This window comes from Manduca sexta, chromosome 8 (genome assembly GCF_014839805.1).
Source record: "Manduca sexta isolate Smith_Timp_Sample1 chromosome 8, JHU_Msex_v1.0, whole genome shotgun sequence".
Classification (NCBI taxonomy): domain Eukaryota; kingdom Metazoa; phylum Arthropoda; class Insecta; order Lepidoptera; family Sphingidae; genus Manduca; species Manduca sexta.
Genome location: NC_051122.1, coordinates 9,544,407 through 9,558,337, shown reverse-complemented (window position 1 = coordinate 9,558,337; position 13,931 = coordinate 9,544,407).

Sequence of the window (13,931 nt, the reverse complement as noted above, 5' to 3'; positions counted from 1 at the left end):
CCTGGCTTACAGGAGTTGTAGTGGTGGTGTGAGGGTGGAAAAGTATCTAGTCTCTAGGCTTGACATTTTCTCATACTTGTGACCTGTAATGGATGTAGTCTTTGTAACATTTTTCTGTTATAGGTACTGTGAACAATGGTGTTGATTACATGTTTATTTAATGTGTAACTGTTTTCTGTTCTTCTTAAATAAAAAAGTCAAAACTACATTCACGTATACGTCATATTCGCCGTCAACGAATTGATAAAAAAATAAGACTAAAACTGGGATTTTTAGTGAAAATATTCGTTACATTTAATTATGATTTTTGACAGAATGTTAGGTAAAGACGAGTGTATGATTTTTTTTTCTTTTTTATTGGCTACAAGCACTGCATTATTGTGTTACGCCAATGAACTAAAAAGTTAAGGAAACGATTTTTTATACATACACAAAGGCATTTCTTTTATTAATACAATATCAAAATGATTCTCTACATACATAGGTAACAAACCTTGTTATTATCCCTATAGAATTCAATGTCAACAAACAAACATAAACATAACCTCTTTGCTCCCCCCATAGATCCTTTCATGTTTATATACAGATAATTAAGATACTTCGCGTTGTAACCCCCAATGGAGGCCACTTCACAAAAGACGCCAATGTTTTGAGACATCGCAAAACCCCATAATTTACGTATTGCGTGTCAATGGACGGTAATGTTCAACCAATTTAGGTAGACATACCCCCTCCCCCGATTTTGAAGACTGTAGTTGCGTAGAGGGGTAGTTATAGGGCTTCGTGGAGGTCAAAGTTAAATGGTCCCCAGGGTGTAGCTGTAATAATGTAGGATGTTATAAGTAATGATAATGTGAGGTTTAATTTGATAGTTTTGATTTTGTTTTACGATAATATAGGGCTTCTAAGGGTTTGTTTGAGTAGCTTGATAATCTTTAATTGTAAAGAGTTGATGTTCAATACAATCTTTATGAATTATATTAGAAACAATTCTATGAATTAGTAATTGATTACATTCGACTTTCTTTTCAGTTTGATGTAACATTGATTGCATCTATATTGTTAACGATGACATATTTTTATGAGATCAGTATAAGACTACTATACAGGTGTTTTGTTAGGCAATATATGATTGGACTTATGATACTTTTATATTAAATTTATATCACTAAGGCATAGTGGCAACATCCTACGAAATGGAATAAACTGCCGAGACGAATTTCCGCTGGTTCAAAATTCAAGGACACGCACCTCTAACTTTTCTAAAGATATGTATGTGAGTAGTTCTCTATAGGCATTTTAGGATCTCAACTCGCACTAGGCCAGCGTGGTGGACTAAGGACTAATTTTCAGTATTAGAGGAGACCCAGCAGTGTGACAGTACTTAATACAGAGCTGATATTATAATTGAAAATAAATATATATAAATCAATTGTATGACCACTAGGTAACCAAAACGTTACGTAAAACGTTTGGTTTAGTTCACTGCGGCCTCAATGCGTACAATCGTGACTTCCAAGTTTCGTGTAAACACTACGATAATAGATAAGCGACAAACGACAATATCGCAGCTACTGATAACAACCTCCATACTTATTCTAACAATTAGACCATCACGAAAAACTTCGCGATAATTTTTCTGTCATTCAGCATTACGTCAATCTAAAAACGCGTGTAGTAAAATTTACTTTGTTGTTTTGTTATATGGTCGAAATTTGATTGGTGTAGAACAATGTTTTGTTCAATTGTACCCATTGTGATTGTCACAAAGAGTGATATGTCATTTATCACTCGTTATCATGTTCCAAAAGACGTGATAAGTATTTATATTGGCCCATAATGGGACATAATGCAATAGATTTATTGTAATGTCGGCTTTTAATTCCTTTGTTAATAATGTATCATAATAACATGATTATTAAATTATTGTCTTATTAGTACAATGTACTTCTATTCTAAACTCTCAATGAATTATTACACACACGTCGTTTATCCCCGAAGGGATAGGCAGAAGCGCCACTGGTGAACTCATTTTCCGCCGCGTATTTTCCGTCCCATGATGTGATAGGAGGCGAGCCTATCGCCACATCAGGGACAAATTTCAGACTCCGGAATAATGAGTAGAAAAACTCAAGATCATTTTGCCCAACCCGAAATTCGAACTTGGGGTCTCAGTACTGCAGTCGTACTGTTATACAACTGAACCACCGAAACAGTCCTACATATATGTGTTTGATAATACCCATCCAAGATTCGAACCGGCACAGATTGACCAGCACGCTTTATACGCCATTCTTAGACCTCTTTACCATAACGCGGTGGTAGCCAACACTAAAGAGTTTAGTTGACAGAACTGAATTGATTTTGTGTAAAGCCGGCGAGATCAGTGGCTAACCCGCCGCCGCGTCGTGCTGGCCTCCGCGGCCCCCGGATAAAAACTGTTTTAAACCTTTAACTCGGATCTTAAGTGTCCAATTAGCGATGCAGTGTTAAAACGACCGCGGCGACACTGGGGCCCGAATTTACACTCCCGAATGTACAAAGAAGTATTGATGCGTTTTTGTAGAGCTATGCGGGTTTAGAGTTGTACTTTCCTAGTGTAGTCTGTGAGTAGTGTTGAAAATTTATTGGTTACTGAGAACAGATTTCTTGTTTCATTTTTAAAGGTATAAGTTATATATAAAAATTAAATAATATATTACTGTGTTGTGAATGTATTATAGTTTACAACGCTTTGACTTTATGTTTTATTATTTCGTCATCCAGCATTAAAGAAAAATAGTAGACCGCACTCCTTAACTATTAAAAATGCCTGACATATTATAATAATATTATGATTAAGTACACACGAGTAAAGCACGTAAGCTGTTTGTCCTGTGCGTGATCTCTCTCCGGTTTAGGTGTGAATCTATTGCCGTCTCACCGGACTATGAGTGAAGGAACAAAGAGTGCACCTGTGTATCGCACTTTTGCACTATAAAAATCCCCTGCGTGTAAAAGGAGAACTGTGATCAACGAGGTGATCATCATTGTGATTGGCCACCGTACTCGAAATTCGTCTAGAATTCATTAATGACAAAGTGATCTTAATATTTTTTTAAATCTTTTGAATTAGATGTGCCATTCAAAGTATGTGAGAATTACTAAATTCAGTTCTAAGAGATATTAAGCTCTTCAAAGCGGCACCACAAGGAAGACTGTCACAGTACAATGCAAAATGGCTTCTTTGTCTGTTGTTGTCCTTTTTAATTCGTGACTTTTATGCGTCAAAGTGATTCACAGGGATTTTACCGTCCCCAACTAAACCAAACATTACTCTTAGAACCTATAATACATACATTTAAAGATCATTTTATATTTACACAGACGCAAAATTAGGTAGGTATGTAACTTTTTGAGGCAGAAGTGACCAATCCTTTCATTGGAAGCGACGCGATGACAAAAACTGCAGTAAAAGGGTTAAGAATTTTAATGTATGCGAGTTTTGGAAACCGCTGACGGTTTATAACTTAATGTTGAGTTTTACGTTCGAATACACATTGTAAATATTATTTGCGTGCGTTTTATACAACTTAATTTTAGGAATATCATATGGTCATAAATTGGTTTTAATTAAAATATAATGAAAATAATACGTATCAAACATTAAGAAAAAAATATTTTGTAGATAAATAATATATGCAATACAATTTCAATATAAGGCCAATTGCCAGAAATCATTCGGATACTTTAATATCAAAGAATACTTCACAAGAACTAAAGATGTGTGATTAAGAATCTACCAAACTGCAGGCCAGGCTTGGCGACCGGTGAAAATTTCCAAATGGAACCCGACACAACATATAGGTACTAATAGGCATAAATGTGGCCCGAAAATCATTCTAATGATGATTAGAATTTTCACATTTTATAAAAGGGACAAAGGCCTATTCTCTCTCAGTGGTAGAGGAGGCCCGTGCCCAACAGTGGGACAGTATATAATACAAGGCTGATATGATATGATGATAAAAGGGAAGCCGGCAGGAATCGGGTTATGTGATCTCTTCACTACTCCAGACCATGGTTAAATAACACAGCATATTAATAGCGCTGTTATTTTTATATTGCCTAGAATTGTGTGAATTTTTCAAATAGGTAACTTAATACAATCGATTTCGTAGAAATTGCAATAAATTGATATATTTGGTTAAACAGAAGCACATTTCACAGAACACCGGTGTTAAAACATAATAGAGGAGGTCGTAAAGGCTCGGACTATAAATGTGTTACGTAGAGCTTGATATCATACAATATTATGTTTATATTTGAACTATTAGATACCAATTTCTAAATTTTATCAAAGACCTACGGTCAAAGGTCTTATGATTTAGGAATAAGTTTAGACCACAACCCTATTCTAATTTCGTTGGTCGACTTCGAATTTTAGGCAAGTGAATGGGGCCTATGTGAGTCTTATTTTGACTCGCAAATATATCAGAAGGTTTATTAATTAAGCTACACTTGTTACTTATAGATAAGTTATATCATTATACATAATAAATGCTCAATTTGTCGATTCCTAAAAGGCATGTTAAGTACAATAGAAAATTTTCGATGTATTTTTTTTACATAAAACCTCCTAACATTTACTTTTACACAGAAGCTACATCGCATATCACAAACTTAGCGACTGCACAGCAAACACCGACAATTTTTTACACTTCACATTTTTTTATAAACACATTTGCCGGTGTCTGGGACATCTATTAGCGAGATGCGAACTGTTTAAAAGCTACCGGGTTTTGCTTGGTCAATGTTTGTGCCGGACAAAGTGGTCACCGCGTTTGAAAAATCACAGGATAGGGAAAGATGAGTGCGAAAAAGAAAAAAAAATATTTTGAACAATATCTTTTGAAGCGGCGATAGCCTAGTTGGTTGCGGAACGGACTGCCGAGACGAATGTCCGCAGGTTCAAATCCCAAGGGCAAACTGACTTTTCTAAAAAATTATGTGTGTATTATTTGTGAATTATCGCTTGCTTTAAAGGTGAAGGAAAGCATCGCGAGGAAACCTGCATACCTGAGAAATTCTCTATAGGAATTTTCGAGGGTGTGTGAAGTCTACCAATCCGCACTAGGCCAGCGTGGTGGAGTAAGGCCTAATCCCTCTCAGTAGTAGAGTAGTACAGTAGTTTAGTAGTACAGTAGTACAATATATAAAACAGGTCTGATATTATTATTATTTTTTGTATTATTATTAATATTTTTTTGATGCAATGGGCAAACTTTCTTAAGCCGTATGTCGTGTTAGTCATGCATTACGCTGATAATAAACACAAAATAAACTAAAAACCGAAAAGGACAGTCAAGGAAACCGACCCTTTTTTGGTCTGTTACGACATTAGCACATACATTATCTCATTAAGATTTACTTTTCGGGTCCAAAGTAAACACGTGAGAAGTCTTTTTGGTCCCGGTCATTAAGGGTCGACAAAATGTATCCCAAAACAAACTGGCCGAGAGGAGTGACATAGCGCCACTCGGCGGAGGTCCGGGACACACTCTAATGACATCCACACACACGAGACCTTTGCCGTGCCGCTGTGTACTCCTTTAAAACCTATCATAAGTCATCAACAAAACAGCCTAACCACCCACCATTTCGAACCACATACGCCTTTTTAACTTAACATCAGACAAAACACGAACACTCACAGCCGTGTACCAAAACGTCACAAGAGTCTAAAAAAAAATACTCACTTAGGCCGTTCATTATTTCCGATATTCCCAACACTAATGTTGTTTAGAAGCAGTGGTCGGGACCACCGTCCGTGTGTTTGCCGCCTTAGCTTACAGATTAGTGTGGCAGCTAGATTTTAAAACAACAATAGTCTGGTAATGTTGAGGAAAAGTCGTTTATGTTTTATTAGTGTTTAAAAATGTTTTAAAATGAGTTTCAGTGGACCACCAACGTTTATTATAAGTAGGACTGATGGATTATTAATAGATTTTCCGGTGTTATATCTTGTTTTATTATTATATAGATGTTTGTATTTATGCTCTCTTATTAAGTGATCGCTCTAGTTCTTACCTATGTGACATACATTTACTTCACTTTATATTCTTTTTTAGAATTGAATAAGGAAGTTAGGCAGCGCTAGCCCAGTTGGGAGTGGAATGGATTGCCAAGACACGTGTACGCATGTTCAAACCCCAAGGGCACACACCTCTAACTTTTCTAAAATTATGTATTCTTTAAGAATTATCGCTTGCTTTAACGGTGATGGAAAATATAGTGAGGAAACCTGCATATCTGTGGAGTTCTCTATAGGAATTTTGTAAAGTCTACTAATCCGCCCTAGGCCAGCGTGGTGGACTAAGGCCTAATTCCTCTCAGTAGTAGAGGGGCCTCGTGCCCAGCAGTGGGACAATATATAATACAGGGCTGATTTTATTATTTATTATTTAAGGAAGTTACCTCATTCGCTTGATAAAAATATTCCAGGCCTGTTAATACACGGACTATTTAATTACATAGTATTATTTGATACCAAATGCTTATTGCATTAATGCGTCTTTAATTTAAAATAGCCAATAGTCGTATAAGTAAATACGCCTATTTGAGTCTTAGAATATTTTCTCTCGTGTGTTAATACGCGAACTTTTACCGATCAATAAAGGTATTGGAATAAGTATGCGTATTTTCTAGTACATTTATCAACTAATCATCGATATATAAGTACTTCTAGATCTGGCGTTCCGAACACTGACTGTGTTCAACTGAAGTGTACTACAATCCGGTATTGGTTGCCATTTTACTTATACACTATATAACGTGCTTTAGCACTGCATATTTACAATTTCGTTAGACGTATGATTGATGTTTTAGCGCTGCAGCGAACTTTAGTTCTAACTTTAGATTTTGAACAAATAGTTTATATAAACGTTCGTGTCTATAAAATATACGTCAATGCTATTAACACATACAAGTCAATTAAACTGGTGAATAAACATCAATTTTCCAAACTTATAACAAAATATTGCAAAAAATATGAGAAAATCGATCCGCACCCCTATCGACTTGGGGACTGGGGCCCAAACCCGCACGTGTCCAATAGCAGGGCCGGTTTAAACGAGGGTAGTTATTATTTTTAATCCCTTAATGGCGTCCCAGATTTCATTACGGGGTCGCACTGATTAAAAGGGTGCTCGGACCATTTTCGTAGGGTTATGTTGCATATAGAATGGACATCTGTTATGTATGTATATTTATTTTGTCGCTTTTATGAGGTTGCATTTACTATACTGCCGTGCTAAGCGCCAAAGCGGTATGTCAGGGAAACTTTATTGAGATAATTGAAGTTTTATAAATATAGTTTTATATGCAAAACTGAGATAGAGAAACTCTTTTAAGGTTTTTTTTAACAAGTTCTAACCATGATACCGTTGTTTAAGTCTTCATTGAATGGGTATTTCTTTAAGCTATCTGACGACATAAAAATAAAGACTTTGATATTTTTTTGAGATACCGCTTTTGACCTTAGAACGGCAGTATAACTGTTTTAGTTTGTGGACGTTATGGCCTCAATTGAGTATTTCATGCTTAAGATTATTTTTGTTGAGAAGTAGCAACTGCGGTGTTCAATCATTTGGGTTTTTATTCATTACTAAAATAACTCTAGAGTGGGGAATTGTAAAATATATTTTTCAATAATATATATACCGAATCATTATTGTTGTATCGACCAACATTTTAACCTTGTAAAAATGAACGAAAAATGAATTGATTATTCATATTATACACATTCGAATTCGTAAAACTTTTAAGTGCAACATTCTAGTTCTAACCATTCAACACCTATTCTCTAAATATTAAACCAAATCAGCCACTGCGAAGTTTTTCACAGCATGCCGTTCTCAATTACGGCAATCAGTGTAGCACTGAAATCAATCCGAGGTCCCCTTATTTACCCATTACGTTTTTTATTTGCGACCGGGGTCAGCGTAATTCAAATGTCTGGGGTGGTTTATGATGACTATACTCTTTCTAGTTATGTTTTAGGACGGTGTTATGAATGGTAGATACCAAATAATGGTATTTAAGTGAAATATTGATAAAATAATACGTGTTGATGGAAATGAGTTTTTAATTTTGGTTGCGAAAACTAAAATTTCTATTTTACTTGCTTTATCTCTGTGTATAAATGAATTTATATGAAATTCAAATTTATTCTAAAAGGGATGCTGTAGAGGTTGACAGAAAAAAATACCAATGTTCACTAAACATACCATTGATACGAAATAAATTTCGACATAGAAAATTTGTAGAGTAGATTATTGTAAGTAAAACGAATTAATAAAAACAGCCAAACTACTACATCGACAATAGAAAAATACTAACGCACATTTTCATAAGTAAAAAATAATACAAACAGCCAAACGACTGCAGCATTACGCACACTGGCTCTATGTTCAAAACCTTAGCTTTAAAATAAAAACATTCACGTCATAGAATGTTTTCGGACAACATGCATGTCCATCCTTGTCTTTGGTTTAAACTTTGACGCACGTAGACACACGCGGCTGGCGCCGGCGGCGGTTAAATTTAACCGCGGTTAAGTCACAGGGGGGCTGCGTAAACGTCACTCGCTAATCTTATTGCCTCAAGTGCGTCACTGAGACTGAACGGATTTATATAGAGATGTTTCTGCGCTCTCGGAAAATATAAAGTTGAGACGCTTGCGGTAGTATCTAATTGTGATGGTTATGATATTTGTGTTAATCTACCTTATAAGAAAGTAAGTTTTATTATCAACTCCATGGTTGTCTTTTCTAAAAATTCCATAGTTGTTAGAAACGAAATTAAAATTAGAAATAAAACATTATATACATGATTACAGTGATATGCTGTGATACTATAGTTGTCATGAACTTGTTTAAATTTTATGGAGTTCGTAATGATATTTGAAATTAAATGAAACTTAATCAGATAAAATGTTGTACAGTCAGATTCTGTAAAATTAACTCTACCACCAGTAAAATTAATACTTATTGCAAGCACTAACACACGACTACACTACGCGACATGTTAGTTTTAGTATACAGAAAAATACACTCAAACCCGATTTATAATTCCTTTTACATAACCATTAAGATTATTGATTATATTGATTAAGATTAATTATTCAAAACCAGTATAACTCATATTACTGTAAAAAATTAGCACACTAAAATCATACAAAGACACACCCACACAACTCTATACAGATCACACGGATCTCAACCTTACCGACATGTCTCAAGTGATCCAGGATTATAGACCACATGCCAATCTGTGCTCGCCACAATCAAATCTAACCCATATCACCATTACATACAGTTCAAATTACCTCATAAACAGTAACCTAGGACTTATTGCCCGTCTTCTGAAGACGTCTCTATTGACAGATCTGAAGGTTTTATGCCGGTTACTGTTTACTGGTTTATGTTTGAACTGTGTTTTGCTTCGTAATAATTTAATTTTAATGGTGGAGGTAGCTACGATTCTAGCTTTGCAATGTCTAAATGATTTAATATAGTCCGCTATAAATATTGAACATAAATTTTAGGTACATTTTTTTATTGCTTTGAATGACGAGGTGAGCTTGCCGTTCACCTGATGGTAAAGTAATACAACCATCCATACACAGTAGAAAGAACATCCAACACCCTGAATTACAAAGTATTGTTGGTATTCCACTGCGCTCGACATCCTGAGACGTGAAATGTTAAGTCTTGCTATGTCCAGTAGTTACACTGGCTACAATGTCCTTCAAACCGGAACACAACAGTGACTACACACTGCTGTTTGGCAGCAGAAAAAGACATTGCTGTGGTACCTACCCAGACGGACTCTCACATATGAGTAACCTACCACCACCACCACCACCAATTTAATTTTGTTTGTGTAGTTTGTATTTTCCATTTATGAGTGCTTAGAGTACTTTTCAAAATCCTTGTTCAACTAAAAACCATAGACACTATTTCAAATAAAAACAAAATTCCATTTATGATATTCAAAAAAGGAATCAATACTCTATGGATTAATGATTTGATAACCCAATTTCCCGAATAATTAATTACAGTATATTCAAACCAGCCATGTACATTGCACACCCTATGTGCGCCGCCCCTGCCGGCCGTCGGGGGACACGTGGGGTGTAATTCTATCATTCCCACAACTGCCCCCCGATCGAATGCCTGTCGTTGTGTCATCGTGGATGGTGTTACGCTGTAACTAATAATTTCAAATATTCGTGTAATTGAATATATTGTAATGGATTTTTTTAAAAACAAATGAATGACGTGACTTTCATAAGAAACCTCATGTATAAACAAGCACCCTGAAACTATTTTTAAGTCCCAAAAAAATCCTTTTTGAAAGAAAGACTTAACCCCTTATTCGTAGACGTTATTTATCTAAGGACGGAGCATTGCTGTGATAATAAGTCTGTTTCTCAGCTTTATTTATCTGACAACTTGCTGTTTGTTCAGCTTTGTTTATCTGACAGCCAACTAGATTCAAGTTGTATCTCAATATTAGCCACTCACAACAGCCCTATGTCTACGCATTGCGAAGGTTGGTATGCCGTCAGCACTGAGAAACAGACTTGTTATCACAGCAATACTCCGTCCTGAGATAAATAACGTCTATGAATAAGGGAGTAAATATTTCAACCACATAAAGCCTTTCCCAAAAAAATAGTGATATAAAATTACTATTATTTGAACTGCATGTCCACCTTCAACATAATGCAATGACGTCACTAGTGCAGAATATTTCGTAATCCGCTCACAGAGAGCACTTGTCAATACGCACACGCGCTCCATATTCCATCCACTTTGGATCTATTCAAATATCACAAACCAACGTAAAACACCGGTGTCTATTCCAAATTAAAAGAATTTAACTCTTACTGCAAAACGTTAAAAGCGATTTTCGTTGGGTAACATGTTTGGGGTTAGTAAAATTAAGTTTGTTGGAATAGTTTGTTCAGTACATTGCCCTGGGACCGGCATAACTGCCATTTTGTAATCCTAAAGTGCACTTTGTCAAAACGCGAGGGTAATTACAGTACGCGTAGTTTATGTAAAGGGTGGAGTAATCTGCTGTTATATGCCTTTTTTATCAACTTTGCTGTGGTAGGATATATTTTATATCTGGCCGGATAGCGACCACTGTACACAAGGTGTTAAAACCCGCCATAATTGCCTACAAAAGTGTATCGCATTCTGAGATCAGCCTGTATATCCGGTTCCAGCAGGCCGGCATAATTGTGTCGACCTTCGAAGGGTAATCATCAGTCGACATTCTATTGAACTCACTTACCATCGTATAAAAAATAATTTACTCATCAATTAATAGATAATGACTTCCCATTCGTCTCGTTTCTAGTTATTTAAATCCATCCAAATGTTATCTGGAAGAAATTTCCTATAACAATAAGACCGCCATTTGTACTTCTTGTTTGTTCCTAATATCTATTGTATACTAACTTTCCTATACTACTTGATACACAATAAAGAATTTAAATAAATAAATCATTGTTAAAAGTTTATAATACAAATTTTCAACTTATACCAATGATTTATCAGAACAAAATTATTTGTATTATTTTTTAGTTGACTTGTGATTGCGATATATGCTTTGCTCGAGAATCGAGAGACATATACCCCATGTCCCCAACATCCTCTTATTCTCCTCAAAATCAATTATAATCTGATATAGTGGGTAAACACGGGTAACAAAAATAACATACTATCATTGAAATAAAACTATTTATAACGGTTTTTATCCGACTCCAAAAAAGGGAGAGGCTATCAATTCAACGAGAATTTTTCCCCATACTTCGAAAACGGCAGCCTTCGTGGTCACGGAGCGGACCATTTAAAAAAAAAACCGCGATAGAATCCGCAAAATAGTTTCATTTCAATATCTAACACTCACGTAAACATAAGAAATCTACATATTAGCCAGTGTAACTACTGGACATAAAAAGACTTAACATTTCATGATCTCAGGATGGTGAGCGCAGTGGAATACCAAACAATACTTTGTAATTCAAGGTGTTGGATGGTGTTTCTACTGTTTATGGGCGGTCGTATCGCTTACCATCAGGCGAACAGCAAGCTCTAGTAATGACAACTTTTGATTGCAAAATAATAAAAAAATATTATAAGTAAAATATAGTCAAAAATCACAAACATTACCAAAATGAAAACGTAAAACATAAACAAAGAAGCGATTAAGTTAAAATTTGCACGGCCATTAAGAATGTTTGGAGCCGCGACTCGGGCCAAATTAAATGGCAATCGATTTGAAGTAGCACCCGACATCGGGGATTAAGGGAACACTCTTATTAATGTCTTTTGATTGGGTCCGAAAACATATCGTATATCATAAAAAAATATAATTAGTTCAGCAAATAATGTTTTGAGCAATCTTGTGAAATTAGTAATATAAGTCTACCTTAAGAGAACGATAAGAAGAGATTAGCAATACAACTTGCAGAAGTAATTTTCCGCGAGCGATTTTTAACGTCTAAACAGTCACATCGAACTCACTTTTGCAAATTTTGATTCTTGCATGACTTGCGCCGAGTCATATATATATATATATATAGAATTATTCATATATTAAGCGTCTGGTGGTGAAACATCAGTGGCAACTAGAAGTTTTTGCGTAATCATAATATTCTTATTATTGAATAACTTGCTAGTCTAAACTTAACTTTATATTTGTATAACCCATACTTTAGTCAGTTCAGTTCAGTCTATTTCGGGCACATAAAGCCTATGTCTTTGCCCACGCAATCATAAAAAAAAAAAGTAACTCCATACAATAATTACAGTATTATCAAACAAAAATCAGTACCAAATACACGAACGTTTACGAAAGTTCAAGAGCCGAAGAAGGAAATATCCTAATTAAATATGGATGCAACGTAATGAGTTATGCAAATATTGTAGACGTTGGCTAACGAGAGGGAGCGAGGGAAGGACGCGGGGAGAGGAATGCCTAGATTGTACTGTTGGACGAATCATTTCAAGTATTCACGATGGAGAATCTTTAAAAGGGTTCGTTTAGAAGGGTAACTTTGAACGCGGTATAAGGTCAGTTGGAGTTTATGAAACTGCTTAAGGTATTGTAAAGTTTTCTTTCAAATAGGTAAGATGCGTATACAGCGTTAAAACAGAAAATATTGTAACAACGGAATATGGGATTTGTGTGTGACAATTTAAGTTCTACATTGGATTATTATTCTGTCCTTACTGGATTTATAGTTATGTAATGTAGGACATAATAGCTGGTGGTTCGAATATACACGGCAAAAGAAACGTCTACACTTTACTTCTAATGGCAATATTGTAGGGATTATCGCCTCAAACGCCAGTCTAGGCAAATATTACTTAAAAATAATTATCCTGTAATATATACTGTCCCACTAAGGCCCGAACCTCATTTACTGAGAGGGTTTAGACTTAAACCCTTGTCTTAAGTTTTGAATCTAGGTAGATTGTAGGTTCGTATGTTAGAGGTCCGTACCTTCGCACGCCGGCAGTCCTTTCCCTTCCCAACTAGATTATCGCGCATCTACATCAAAATAATCACAAATTAAAATCGAATCCAGAACCCATCGATAAACTTCCACTACCAACAAACCAAGTCGACAAAACTTAAACAATTTATTATAACGCTAAATTTGTTTTCCCCACCGTACCTTAATGCGACTTTTGAACAAAAAATGTGCTTGTTGTTCGCAAACTCATTATTGTAATGTTGGTCGCCATTTGGTCGAGCTTAGCTGAACTTTTCTTAAGTGGCCAGCATTATAAATTATTTTAGAAGGCCTTAAGTTCGGAATTTGGTTTATGTAAAATACTTTTTTGTATTTATTAAAATAGATTGCCTTG